This window comes from Apteryx mantelli, chromosome 6 (assembly GCF_036417845.1).
Source record: "Apteryx mantelli isolate bAptMan1 chromosome 6, bAptMan1.hap1, whole genome shotgun sequence".
Taxonomy (NCBI): Eukaryota; Metazoa; Chordata; class Aves; order Apterygiformes; family Apterygidae; genus Apteryx; species Apteryx mantelli.
Window position 1 is genome coordinate 21,501,279 of NC_089983.1, and position 13,386 is coordinate 21,514,664.

Sequence of the window (13,386 nt, forward strand, 5' to 3'; positions counted from 1 at the left end):
TAGTATTATGAAATATGACCTCTGCACAGCTTATTAGATATATTTAACTGGCTTTAACAGAGCATCTTTAAAGGAAGAGTTCCCTCAGGAAAACTATATTTCTATTAAGCATGTCAGTGTAACTCAGTACATCACCCTCATATTAAAAAGAAACCCACGTTTTTTCTTCTCCATTGTCTTATCATCTCTGTTTCTCTGGGGCATTAGATTTGTTCTTTAAAGACTTTAAGATACCTAAAATAAATCACCCTCATTATTTCTGTTTGTACATAAATGAATAGGACCATGTTACCAGAACATATTAGCAAGTTCTGACTGGATTTTGCTTCTCCTAATGCTGTTTGTCAGCATCTCTTTCCTGAATTCTGATTCACCTTCCTGCAAAACTAGTCACGGCAGATTTGAGACACGTCCATCACTGATAATTTGTTCTTACTCCTTTGATGTATTTTTCCTGTTCCTGCCAGGTGCTTAATACAGCTGAAAGTATTTGTATTCCTAACAGCTCAGCTGGAGAAACTCTTCCTCTGCTGAGAGGGGAGAGAGGAGGGCTCAAGTTGATTTTTAGATGTGCAAACCAAAGTGTGTTGTATGTAACTGATGGAGTCTCTTTCTAGGTAACTGCCCTTGCAGACTGCAAATTCGTATGTGCACTTGGTCACCTGAGGCCTTCAGTGTGCATCCGCTGGTCAGCTAAAAACATCTGCATTTCCTAACTTTTTTCCAGCTCTACTGAAGAGCATTTACAAGGTTCATATATCCATAATTACCATACTGCTATAAATGACAGTTCAGTCACAGTGACTTATAAATAGAGATCTGCCAAATCATGAAGAAAAATAAGCAGCTAAAAAGGAAGCGTTAAATAGGAAATTTGTGTTCATGTTCCTTGAAGACTTACATAATTGCTTGCAAATGTGGTAAGTAGTGACAACCAATGGTATTGTTTTTGGTGATTAAAATTAAACATTTTCAGATTTTTTTTTCTTGATGGCTGGGGACCAAATTTTATTTGTCCAGTTTATTCTGTCAGTGGGGTTGGGATATGGACTGAAGTGGTAAGGACAAACACAGTTAAACAAAGGTTAGCTTCATTAAAGCATAATGTACTCATTTCCCGTTGCCTAGTTTGGAACAAAAAATCAGCTAAGTTTACTTTTTTTTTCTTTTCAATCGGCTTAGTGAGCTTATCGACTGTTTTATTAGCACTGCACTACCGCGTAAGAGGGAGGCCGCTTCTCTCCCCTGCAAAAGCGGGGCAAGTTTTGCTAACACCTGCGCAGAGGCGGCAGTCGCAAAGAATGACGTCAAAGCCCGGGGCGCGGAGGAGGGGCGCGGAGGAGGGGCGCGGAGGAGGGGCGCGCGGTGCTCGGCAGGGAAGGAAGGAGCGCGGGCGGCTCCTGGCGGCACCGCTCCTCCGCAGGGGTTGAGGGGAGGGTAACGGAGCGGCTCGTTAGCGGCTCCTTAAGAGGCCGTTGTTAGAAAGGTCGGCTTTCGGTGAGGGTAGGCCAGACGGTGGGAGTTCTTTCTGTGTTGGCATTTCTGCGTTATACACTTAAATCCTTGTGGGAAGGACCTTGCTGCCCTCAGTTTTTAACCTGCAGAATCGTTGCATTTCCTCACAAAACGCTGAGATGCCGCGGCTGGACAGCAACAGCGACCAAACCGGCCTCCTAAAAAGCAAGCAAGCAAGCAAGCAGTCATCCCCTCTCCCCTCTGTTAGGTAAGCTGAATTTGGTCAGGTGTAAAAAGTGGGCTCCAGTTTGCACCAGTTAAGGTAATAAAGTGATCCGCAAGAGCAGAGAAGATCTGTTTAAGTTAGCTTGGCTAGCAGACCTGTTTGCTACCATGCTGCTGCTTGAAGCACTTCCACCGTCAACTGCTGAAGTGTAGGTGGGGGACTTTTAGTGAAATCCTTCCCTTGTAGAAAGGGAAGGATGAGATTAAGGCAAAAATAAAAGTATGCAGGATTTTTGGTGGATCTATTTGAATCGGAAAGATGGCAGCCAGGTAGGAGCTTAGCAGGTTTCCTGAAGCACAGAGTAAGCGTGCTGCTTGGTGAGAAGAGAAGCTGATACAGTGAGTGGGAGACCTGCTTGTTTATTGTCTTAGGGCTTGCTAAGTCTAGCCTTAAGTGCAAACGGGATGGTGGTAGATGCACTGCGAAGGGGCCTGAGCTTTTCTTTCCCGTTTCCCTCATTGCTGATGTGGTCACTTGCAGCAAGGGCTGGGGTGGGTTTCCATGTCCCAGGCGGTGCCTGGGCAGGGGCATATCTGGAAACCCAGGTCTTAAAAATATATCATGGGGGGAGACTGTACTACTTTAATGCTGGCCTGGAAGTAATTTCATCAGGGAGTGCCAAAGTTTCTGGCTTGGGCGGAGTAAAAAATGTCTTGCAGAGGCCCAGGTGTTTGGTAAGGCACATCTGGAAGCTGCGTTGTGTGTATTGCTGTTGTGCGTGTGTCCCAGGCCGGGGCGCAAGGCAGTACTTACACCCATGAAACACGATGGCCATTGCATGACCTGTGAGTCATCTCATTGCTGTCAGCTCTCTGACACAAGCGTTCCCCAGTATTTTATGCTTTAAAACAACTGTATTTTTTCTTTCAACTTTTTTTTTTTTTTTTTTTACATTACTGCTGCATAACATGGTTAGTGAATCACGGTGCATTAAATAATGTTTGCTGGAGCATATCTCCTATGGAAAGAAAGGCATAAAATCGAGCTAGTGTTGCAGTACATGGATGCACGGATGCTGTGTCTCACATGGGTCATGCCTTGTCTGTTAGTATGTGGCGTGGTGCCAGCCCAGCAGTGCTTGCTCTATGGCTTTTGATTTTTGTTTTGAGAAATTGGTTAACTGGATCATGTTGCTTCTTTGAAGAAGTCGTATCCCACTGTTCTCTCAATTTCTTTCTCTGACTTGAGACTTTGTTTCAGAAAAGAGCAAAAAGGTGTCTTGGGCTTCTCTTATGAAATCTTGCAATGTCTTTTTCTTATAAAGAAGTTAAAATGGGCATTTTTTTTAATGTGTAAGTTTAAAGCCAACCAGCATTTAGAGCATTTCCTTAGCAGAGCCATGACTGAAAAAAACTTAACACTTGCCATTCATGTTATCATGAAAAGTATTGAAAAAGGTCCAACTTCCCCCCAACCCCTTTTTTCCCCTCTGTTTCAGAGAGGAAGACCTTTTGTTTCTGCAGAAAGGCTTTGTAGGGTGTAATTTGGGTGAGTGAGTGCAAACTACTAGTTTTAGTCTCTCTGTAGCTAATTACCTGTGTGTGTAAATATGTATAAAATATATGCTCTTTGTTGCTATCCAGTTTCACTTATGTCCACCAGTCAGGTGCTTCACATCTTACCTGCCCTGAAGATAGAGAACAGGGAAAGTTTCATAGGCACAGGCTGATAGATGGGTTGTTTGTGATGTGTCTCTTCAAAAGCAAGAAAATTATTTACTAAGAAGTTGTACTGGAGAATTTCCTGTAGCAAACCAAAAACGTTTCTGCATGTATTCATTCAGTTTAGACTTAATGATGTTCTGGTTGTGCTTCCGGGAGTTCCTTTAGAAAAACTAATACACAAACGGCTTGTTTGGTTGGCCTACTGCTGTAGCATCTTGAAAATGTTAAAAAGAAAACCCTGTTATCAGTCTGAATATTGATGTTTGATTACATTAATGTGCCAGCCTTCTTGAAAGGTCAGTTTGAAGGCTTATTGCCTGTTAAAAGCTTGTTCCCCCTCCCCACCCACAGCGCTACAATTCTGTGCAATTATGTTATTTTACTCAAAGTTAGTCTTACACTGTGAATGTCTCCTTGTTATGGGTGAATTTATTATGTGATAATATAATTGTTTCAATGTTCCATCAGAAAAATCGTTCTGCAGTATAATGTATTCAGTCTTTGCCATCAAAAAAGCCTGTGATACACACGTGTCTCTGGGATAGAGTCGTACAACTAAGGTAAACTGAAAAATGCAGCAAGTCCAATACTTACTTAAATATTAAATATTTCCCCATTTAAACTTCAGCTTGTTGTCAAAATTTCATTTAGAAAATCTTTCTTTGAGTAATTTTATTTTCCTTGTACTATACCTTTGTGATCTTTAAAGAGGATTAACTTACCGTGTATTCTTTTCATGGCAATCATTTATTTTATTTATACACAGTTAGGGGCTCTGAGCTCAAAGCACATCTTACATGGAGTTTGACTTCAGTTGAACAGGGTTTCCCCAGACCAACTACTACCAGAACTTGTAAGAGAAATTTTTACAGCGAAACTGATCTGTCTTCCTAACTTTCATTCATGTTTCTGCACTTCAGAGTAGTTTACGTGGAACTCGTCTTATTGAGAAACTAATTTCCCTTAAGAGAGCAAAACTGAATAATTTGAGACTATTGATATGCATATGTATATAACATATATACTTAGCTTTGTCTCTGAATAGGTTTATCTTCTTTCTTGATTTTGAAATGTACTGACCTGATTGATCCATCATTGCTGATAATGACAGCTAGTCATGATTTAGTTTTTCCTGTATGCCTTCAAGACTGTGAAAAGAGACTGTTTTTCCACTTTAAATGTCATGAAAACTTGGTAGGACATTAACAAGGAATTTTCAGCTGTGAGCTTGGAAACAAGAGTCTTGTCTCAAATTATCCACTTATCTTTCTAGGCTGTGATTCAGAATATGCTCTTTTGTTTGTGAAACCTTTTCACTTATTCCTTGGTTTTCATGAATAATGTAGTCCAATTTCCTGTTTTTTATCTTTTGCCACTTTGATTGCCTCTTGTTGAAACTTCTGTGATTTTATTTGTATGAAGTAACTCGAAACATAAGAAAATGAATAATGTAAAAAAAAAAAAAACAAAAAAAACCCCAAAACAAAAAAACCCCTTTGAAAACTTAGAAGCATGATATATCAAGAGACAAAAGAATAGCTATCCTCTTCTGGATGCTTATTAGATTTACTCTTCCTACATGAGACTCTCATCTCCTCACCCCGCCCCCTTCTTCAAGGTAATTGCTATAAAGAAACAAAAGCTTTAACAGGTTGGTTTCCCCCCACCCCACATGCACATACAGTGACAGGCAATATGACAGCCATGTACTGCAGCAAAACTTTGCTATGGCATTGCTTGCAAAATGTGCCCATACAGGATCGTTTCCCACAGGCTCTTCCTTTGTTGTCTCCTTCAGTCAAAAGGCTTTTGATGATGTGTGCTAAACTCGGCATGAAATTAAAGAGCACTTTTTTTGTAGGACTCTCCGATGCTGTTTGGAACAATGTTAATCACACAGCGATGCTGGACACAAATGTGAATCTACTCGGTTTAAAAGTAAGCTTTTCAATAGGGAGAACCCATATATTCGGTTTATTGAAGGTAAGTAAGCTTGGGGGGGGGGAGGGGTACCGAAGCATAATTTTTCCCTTAAGCATCTTGGCACGTTCAGGCAGATAACAGGACTTGCACAACCTCAAGTGCAGCTTGACTTTTTGACAGAAAAATCAAACACACTGTTGAAGCTCATCTCTTTCTTCAAAAATTGCATACATGAATCATTAGCACCTTTAACAAGCTGGAAGATCTCCAAATCTATTTGGTCAATAACTCTCAGCTTCAAACGGAGAACTGCAGTAATTTCTTTCAAGGCCTGGATGATGTGCCTCTCAAAACTGATGAGCATGTTCACAGGCACTTTCTCTTTACAGCAAGACATATGGTATATTTTGTATTTGTGAATTTCTTTGATATTAGCGCTCTGGCACAACTTTAACTTTCTTTCAATGCTGTGTTTTGTCTGGAATTGTAGAGACTTGGTGAAAGTACAGAAAGTGGTGAGTTTTAGCAAACAACTTCTCTGCATTTTAGAAGACAGTAACATAGATGATGTGGTACAGTATTTGTTCTCATCTTGTTAATGGGTAGTTACTCTTTTGTGAACTACTAATTAAAAATCGAGGCAACAAATATGCATATATGTACACAAGCACCCATTATATGTATAGTATACTACAAAATACTTATGCTGCAGGAGGCACTTCAATTCTTTTCAAGGACTGGGACATCTGGATTTTCAGCAGAGGCCTAGCATGTATAGCTATAGCTCCATTCCTTAATCTGCTCTCTACATGTATGGATTCAGATCAAGGAAGCAGCCCATTACTGCTGTCCCTCAAATGCAAAACGTGGGAGTTATTGCTAGATGACAGCAAGGGTCTAGGTTAATTAGCAAAGTTGCTGTGTGATTAAGGAGTGGAGTATTTCTTTCTTGGTGGTGGTTGTTTTTTGGGAAGGATATTTGACCTCAGGTCAGTTACAGCATAGGTGACTCAGATGGGTCTAAAGGGGCAATCTTCTCAAAACGGGGCAGTAGTGATGTTCCGCAACTGTGCAGTTTAATTAGGTGGAGGTCTAGCACGAACGCCAGAGAGTTTCTCTTCTATGGAACAATTACTTAATGTCTATAAAATCCATACTGTATTACTAATTAATATTGGGATGACAGCCTTGATCTTAGAAACTGGGATTTGCAGTACAGCAGATCTCTTCCACCCCAGAGGGCTGTTTCTCTTAACACCCACTTCTCAAGTGCTGGGGTGGGGAGTTGCTGTGTAAGCAGGGTACGGCATTATTATTGTGCATTTTCCCATACACAGCTGCTCTAGCAATTTATTTCTTGAAGACAATCAAAGGTCCAGCAAAATATGACAGACCTGACTTAGGCCAATGGAGACCCACTTTCTTTCAGGCTGTTTAGGAATGAGAGGGCTGCCATTACCAGCTCAGAGCAAAGGTCTGTCTAGCCTGGTATTATGTCTCTGATCATGACCAAAAGCAGACACTTAATGGAAAAAGTGTGTGTGTGTGTCTAGGCATTTATGGTCAAAGCATCTTATTCTCTTCCCAGCCTCTAACTCTGAGGTCTCTGAAGCTCAGTGACTGTCAGGGCCCTGAGTGTACTGCCCCCCTCTGTCCAGGAGTTTAGTTGGTTGAGTTCAAGGTCAGCCAGCTCACTGATGAGAACTGCTGTGAAGAAGGTTAGAAGTCTGAGCAAGGGCTGTCCCACTTACCTTTGGGAGCTGCTCTTAAGCTGAAGCTCTCCCACTTGTCCCCCGCTTGAGCTGGGTTGCAAAGGCATTGCAGCTACATTGGCCCCTGGTCTTGTACCTTCTTGATTCTGATCCTGACCTGTGGACTTGACTTCATAGCTTGGCCTTGGACCTGCCTCATAACTACAGACTTGCTGGCTGATCAGTCAACTGAGGTTGACCCTGATTGCTGTCTCAGGACCTGATCCTAGCCCAGACTTAACAGACTCAACTTCCTGGCTCATGTTGATGAGGTAGAACCTGCCTGCCTTTCTCCCTGCTTGCCTTCTCTTGTGGAGCAGCCTGCCTTTGCTGCTTCCTGACAGAGACTTCCTGGGATAGAAGTGTTTCTATTAAATTAATAAACCTCAATAAAGGGTTTTCTTCCATGAACTTGGCAAGTGTCTGTCTGTGTCTTCAACAATACCATGTGGCAAGGGGTTCACAGAATCACAGGATAGTTGAGGTTGGAAGAGACCTCTGAAGATCTAGTCCAACCCCCTGTCAAGCAGAGTGAGCTAGAGCAGGTTGCCCTGCACTGTATAAAGTCAAATTTTGAATATCTTCAAGGATGGAGATTCTACAACCTCCCTGGTCAACCCATTCTAGCGTTCAACCACCCTCACAGTGGAGAAAGTGTTTTCTTAGGTTCAGATGGAATTTCCTGTGTTCTGGTTTGTGCCCATTGCCTCTTGCCCTATCACTGGGCACCCCTGAGAAGAGTCTGTCTCAGTCATCTTTGCACCCTCCCATCATGTATCTATACATATGGATAAGATCCCTCGGGGCCTTCTCTTCTCTGGGCTAAACAGTCTAGGATCTCTCAGCCTCTCCTCATATGAGAGATGCTCCAGTCCCTTAATTGTCTTTGTGGCCCTTTGCTGGACTCACTCCAGTAGGTATTGAAGTGTACTGGGGAGCCTGGAACTGGACACAGCACTCCAGATGTGCCCTCACCAGTACTAAGTAGAGGGGAAGAATCACCCCCCTTGACCTGATGGCAATGCTCTTCCTAATGCAGCCCAGGATACTGTTGGCCTTTGCTACAAGGCCACATTGCTGGCCCGTGTTCAACTTGTCAGACAGGACCCCCAGGGTCTCTTTCTGTAAAGAGAAAGGGGTTGGTCTTCAGCCTGTACTGGTGCATGGGGTTATTCATCCCTGGGTGCAGGACTTTGCACTTCCCTTTCTTGAACTCTGAGGTTCCTCTCTGCCCGTTTCTCCAGCCTGTTGAGGTACCTCTGAATGGCAGCACAGCCCTCTGGTGTATCAACCACTCCTCCTGGTTTTGTCTTCTGCAAACTTGCTGAGGGTGCACTTTGTCCCATTCTCCAGATTATAAATGAAGATGTTAAATAGTCTTGGACTCAATATTGACACCTGGGTACGCTACTAATGACTGGCCTCCAGCTGGACCTCATGCTGCTGACAACCCTCTGAGCCCAGCAGTTCAGCCAGTTTTCAATCCACCTCACTGTCACCTTGTGTCCAGAGTCCCAACCACTTCTGTTTACCTGATGTTTGATGCTTTTGCTCAATAACTGAGCAGTATCTGACACAGAAACTACAGTGCTATTTTCAATAAACTATCGACTAAACATGAATTGAGTAAGGAAATAATGGTGTTACTATGGCTTATGTTAAGTGTGGATGCTGTATGTCTAAGGATAGTTTTCCTGAAAGATCCCACATTGACCTATGCTTGCTCCCATTGAAGATTATAGGCTATTAGCATCAACTAGATCAGTAATGTGCACTTCATAAAGTTCAAGTACAAACATAATTCAAGGGTCTCAGGGCCTGAACTGGACTCTGTGTTTGTGTATGTCTGAGTATACAGTTCCTCTGATCTCAATAGAGTTATGTTGACTTATACTACCTAGAGATCTTTTAGTTGGCTTAGGCTGTCTGCAGAGGTATCCAGTACTTTAAGTAGTGTTGGTACAGCTGTGCTACTGAGGGAGAACTTGTTTTATGATTTCTCTCTTGTGTGGAAGAATGGTTAAGTGAAAAGGGGCATGATCTCTCAGAAGTGAGCCATCCTCTCTTCACGATGGAGGGAGGATCCCTGCGGCTATGTGAACTGTCCTTGAGCATTCCTAGACCATTACAGAAGGGGAAGATAAGTAGTGGTAAACAAGTAAAGGAGGGGGCTGACAAGCCCCTCCACGTGAACAGCAACTTTGCACCAATCGTGTATTCGCTTCAGGCGCGTGAACAGAGACTGTAAACCAATCATACAGCTACTGCTAGTGCATGCTTATTGCTTGTCTATATATACTCTGTGTAAGCTCTAATAAAGGGAGAATGACCATACTCATATTGAGACTCATCGTTACTCCGGGTCCGTCTCCCACTCCGACACTCTTGGTTATAGTTTCTCTTTGCCTAAAGTAAGCCATGCAGGGTGAAGTATATAGGTACTTTTCATATGAAAAACTTCCTTTAAGAAAAGAAGCGGGGGTAGGATAATTGCCCTGTTTCAATATTTCCATTGCAATGATCAGGCGGCAATAAAATTTTTCTTTGTAATCTTTGTTATCATCTAGTGGTGGGAACCTTCTGTTGCTAAAGCTGCTAAATTTTCCTTTTAATAATAGCCTACAGCCTTTTGGATCCAAGTTGTTATGCACTGTATAATAAACAAAGAGAAAAATCACATTAGAGTAATGGAAAACTGACAACTTCAGGGCTTTACTACATCTTTTAATAAAGTTTCTGCCTTTTTTTTTTCCTGTGAGCACAGAACAACCCTATATTTTCAGTTTCAATGGCTTATTGAAGGTTAAAGGAAATTACAATACAAAGAACATAAGTTCTTCAGGAGAGAACAAAAATACAGTGCTTTGATACAAAAATTGCATGAAAGCTGTCTATTTACCTTTCAGTCTGTGAAACGCATTGCCTATATTCCCTTTGTGTTATTATGAATATAAAATGTGTAGTGTCAGATTAAATATGAAGACAGACATGTGAGACAGTGTAGTCAGGTCCATGGTGCACAAGAACCTTTCCCTGTTGGGCAATACTGTGAATTTGTCTCTTGTCCTGTAGCTAAAAAAAGCCTGAACGCAGCTGGGGAAAGGATGGAAGCAGCATGTTTGTGTTACTGTGCAATGTAGGAATAAAAAGACTTCTATAGTGTGTGGGTTTTTGTGTGTGTGTGTGTGGTTTTTTTTTCTTTTTCCCCCCCCCCCAACTCTAACTGAAGGTTGAGACTTTCTCACATGCTTTGTTTCTTAGTTGAGTTTTGAAAATTATTATTTTGACTGAAGCACGCAGCTCTAGGTATGTGGTAAAAGGTGGTGGCAGGTCACTTCTTTCAAAGGTTTGCAGCTGGCTCTACTCAAAGGCAAGTACCACAGAAGAAGGCTCAGTTGTGCCTGTTCTGGTGGATCTTCATTGCTTATGTTACATCTGACCCTTTGCGTTCCTGAGTGCTCTTAACTGCTACTGCTTCTAGAGGAACCATTTAGCAGTCTGTTATCTCTAGGTTATGGGTGGACAGGGACAAATACTGATTAAAAACTGACATGAATATCAAAGATGACTCTTGCATGCTTTTTTTTCCTAGCATGAAAAGCAATAGTAAATGATACTGTCACTCTTGTCTGGTTTGAAAAATCTGTACTTATTGGGCCATCAGCCAGGCACTCCTGGATCTCAGAATAATTCTGTCACTTGATTTAAAGTAGACACTATGTTAATACATGCTGCTAGACTGCTTCCTTAATGAAAAATGAATACAGTTTTCGGTCTGTTACCTCAGTTCTTCTAGACCTCAATTTGGTAATGGAAAACTGGCAAGATCAGCATTATTTGATCACAGCTACCCCAGAAAAGTTTCAGGTGTGCTTTTCATTATGAAAATACTACTGTTGCTAGAAATATGTGCTAAGGATTAGGATTTGCTTTATTTGAAAGGGATTTCCTTTGAGCGAAAACAAGAATCTGCATTAATTGGGGATACATTTGATATGAGAAATATGCCTAGTAAAATATAAAGTAGACTTTAAATACCCAAATGATTCTTTTGACTTCAGTAGAGCAGTTTACTTAGGACTTACTGGAGCAGGGCCTATATAATCTTAAATCCCCCCCCGCCCCCCGCCCCAATCTTTAAATGTCCTTAACTAGCTTCATAAAAGATGCTTCTTTTTAAAGTGCAGCTGAAGTATTTGGCATTGAATTAACTAAAACCAGTTGTTTTCTATGTTAAGAAAGCACCGGTTGCACAGTTAGTTTTTTGTGTGTTATATTATGGGAGGAGTTTGATCAACAACCAGATTGTCATAAACAGGGAATTAGATGCAAAAATTTAAAATAAATTCTAGTTCACCTTTATTTAATGTAGGCGTAGTAAAGGGGAGACCAATAACACCTCAAATGAGGAAAAGGCACACTGTCATTAGCCATACCAACATCAGTGTTACCCTACTGTTAATAATGCAGCAATGTGGGATCTCTTTTGCTCATGTTTTTAGAATTGGAAATACTTCAAGTTGTGCCTAAGTAATTATGACAAAATACTTCCTTTTAAGCAATGAGCAGCTGTATCTACCCAAACTGCATGATATGGTCATTAATTAATCTTGTGTTTGTAGTTACCTTGTCTATTGCCTTTATTGTATTTAATACACATTATACAATGTTTTCTTTGAATGTTAAATAACATCAGTATTAAAGCAGCTTGCCCTATTAAAATTAAAAAAAAAAGTATTTTTGTGCCTGCAGCTTCATGAAAATCATACTGTGAACAAAAAAGGTTATGAAACTTAGAGCAATTTGATGCGTTCAGATTGCTACAATGCTCCTAGACAAAGAACAAGCTGGGTAAATGGTGACAGATTGTGTTGTATGAAAAGACTTCAACTGTGTGACTCAGTTGTGCACATTCTTCTTAGCACATTTGTCTGTATATATGAACATTTGAATTTAAAATTCACTACTAGATTTGATAACGGAAGACCAATTGTTCACTAAGAAGCTTGGAGCTCAGTGAGGTTTGAAGTGGTGGGTCAGATCCTGTGGCCTTTTCTTGCAAATGTCTATTTGTCACTCATTTAGAATGCAGTTTTTACAAGGCAGGTGCTACTTTGGGTACATACCGTAACCACAATGCTAAGCTTAGGCTCTAGAAATTACCATAATAAAGAAGAAATTGTAATTCACATCCAGAAGGTGTGATGTTATCAGTCTACTGCAAAACTAGATGGTAACATTCCTGCAGACTTAGTTGGAATGCTTTTAATAAGTGCAAACAAGAAAATGTTCTTTGAGATGTATTGAATTTGATATTTTTCAACATTCTGAAAATTTTTCTTCTGAAAGACATCCATTTTTATACTGACGACTTAATCTTGAGAACATGTAAGGGAGTAAGCACTAAGACAAGTGATTTTAATAGAGCAAGGAATCAAATTAGCCCAGGATGGTGTTCTTGGCCTCTGGATTTGATCTAGAGCAGTGTAAATGGCTGATTAGTTATGCTGTGGGAGGGAAGGGGAGAGGTCAGTTTTAAATAAGTGTATGTTGCTTAGCTGCCACTGAATGATCTCTTACTAGATGTTCCCTAGAAAGTATTAGAAGTGTTTGAAAGCCACCCTCTAGTTATCTATGCTGGTTTCAACAGTGGATTAACTAAAGCTATCAACATGGCACTATGTCAGATAAGATAGCTGTCAGATTTAAGTTTCATTTAGAAGGGATCCTATCAGGATCAGGCTATTCAAAATATATGGGAGTGTTGGGAGGATCTTTTTTTTTTCTTCAGTTTGACAGTGAAATGTAAAATAATGTCTACAGATGATTTAACAGGGTTTTTTCTTCTCTCTCTCTTTCTTTTTCTTTTTTAGAAGTCAATAGTGTCAGATAATTTGGAGACTACAATAACTCCCCTTGCTTTCGAACATTACTTTTGGAAGTATGGGTTAAATCATATCTAAAAACTTCATTAAAAATGAATATATAAAGGTGAAAATGAATATATAAAGGTGAAAATGAATATATAAAGGTGAAAACTTGTTTGTAGAAAGCTAGTGCATGCAGTACTGAATTAGGGCTTGAGCTAGGTACGCTGCCAGAGGTTTTGAGCTTGTTCTTGGCCTGGCTGCTTCACCCTGTTGTAGATTCCCTTCTGGGCTGGTGGGATATTAGATTTCTTGTGTTAAGTATCACTTTTTAAAATGAGTGTTGTCATGCCCTATAGTGTCTGTATTTCTGCTGGAACAGCTAGGTATTCCCTTAATTTTACTTCCCATAGTAGTTTTTATTTTTTAATATCTGGATA

At 40.7% G+C, this 13,386-nt stretch overlaps 1 long non-coding RNA gene across 1 annotated transcript in view; it reads left to right on the forward strand.

Moving 5' to 3' along the window:
* The first annotated feature begins 1,391 nt into the window (after window positions 1-1,391).
* The window catches only part of LOC106499176 (uncharacterized), a 61,838-nt gene continuing 49,843 nt past the window's right edge, over window positions 1,392-13,386 (forward strand). The window contains exon 1 of the long non-coding RNA XR_001295110.2: window positions 1,392-1,723. This is a non-coding gene — a long non-coding RNA (uncharacterized lncRNA). The remainder of the gene's footprint in view (window positions 1,724-13,386) is intronic.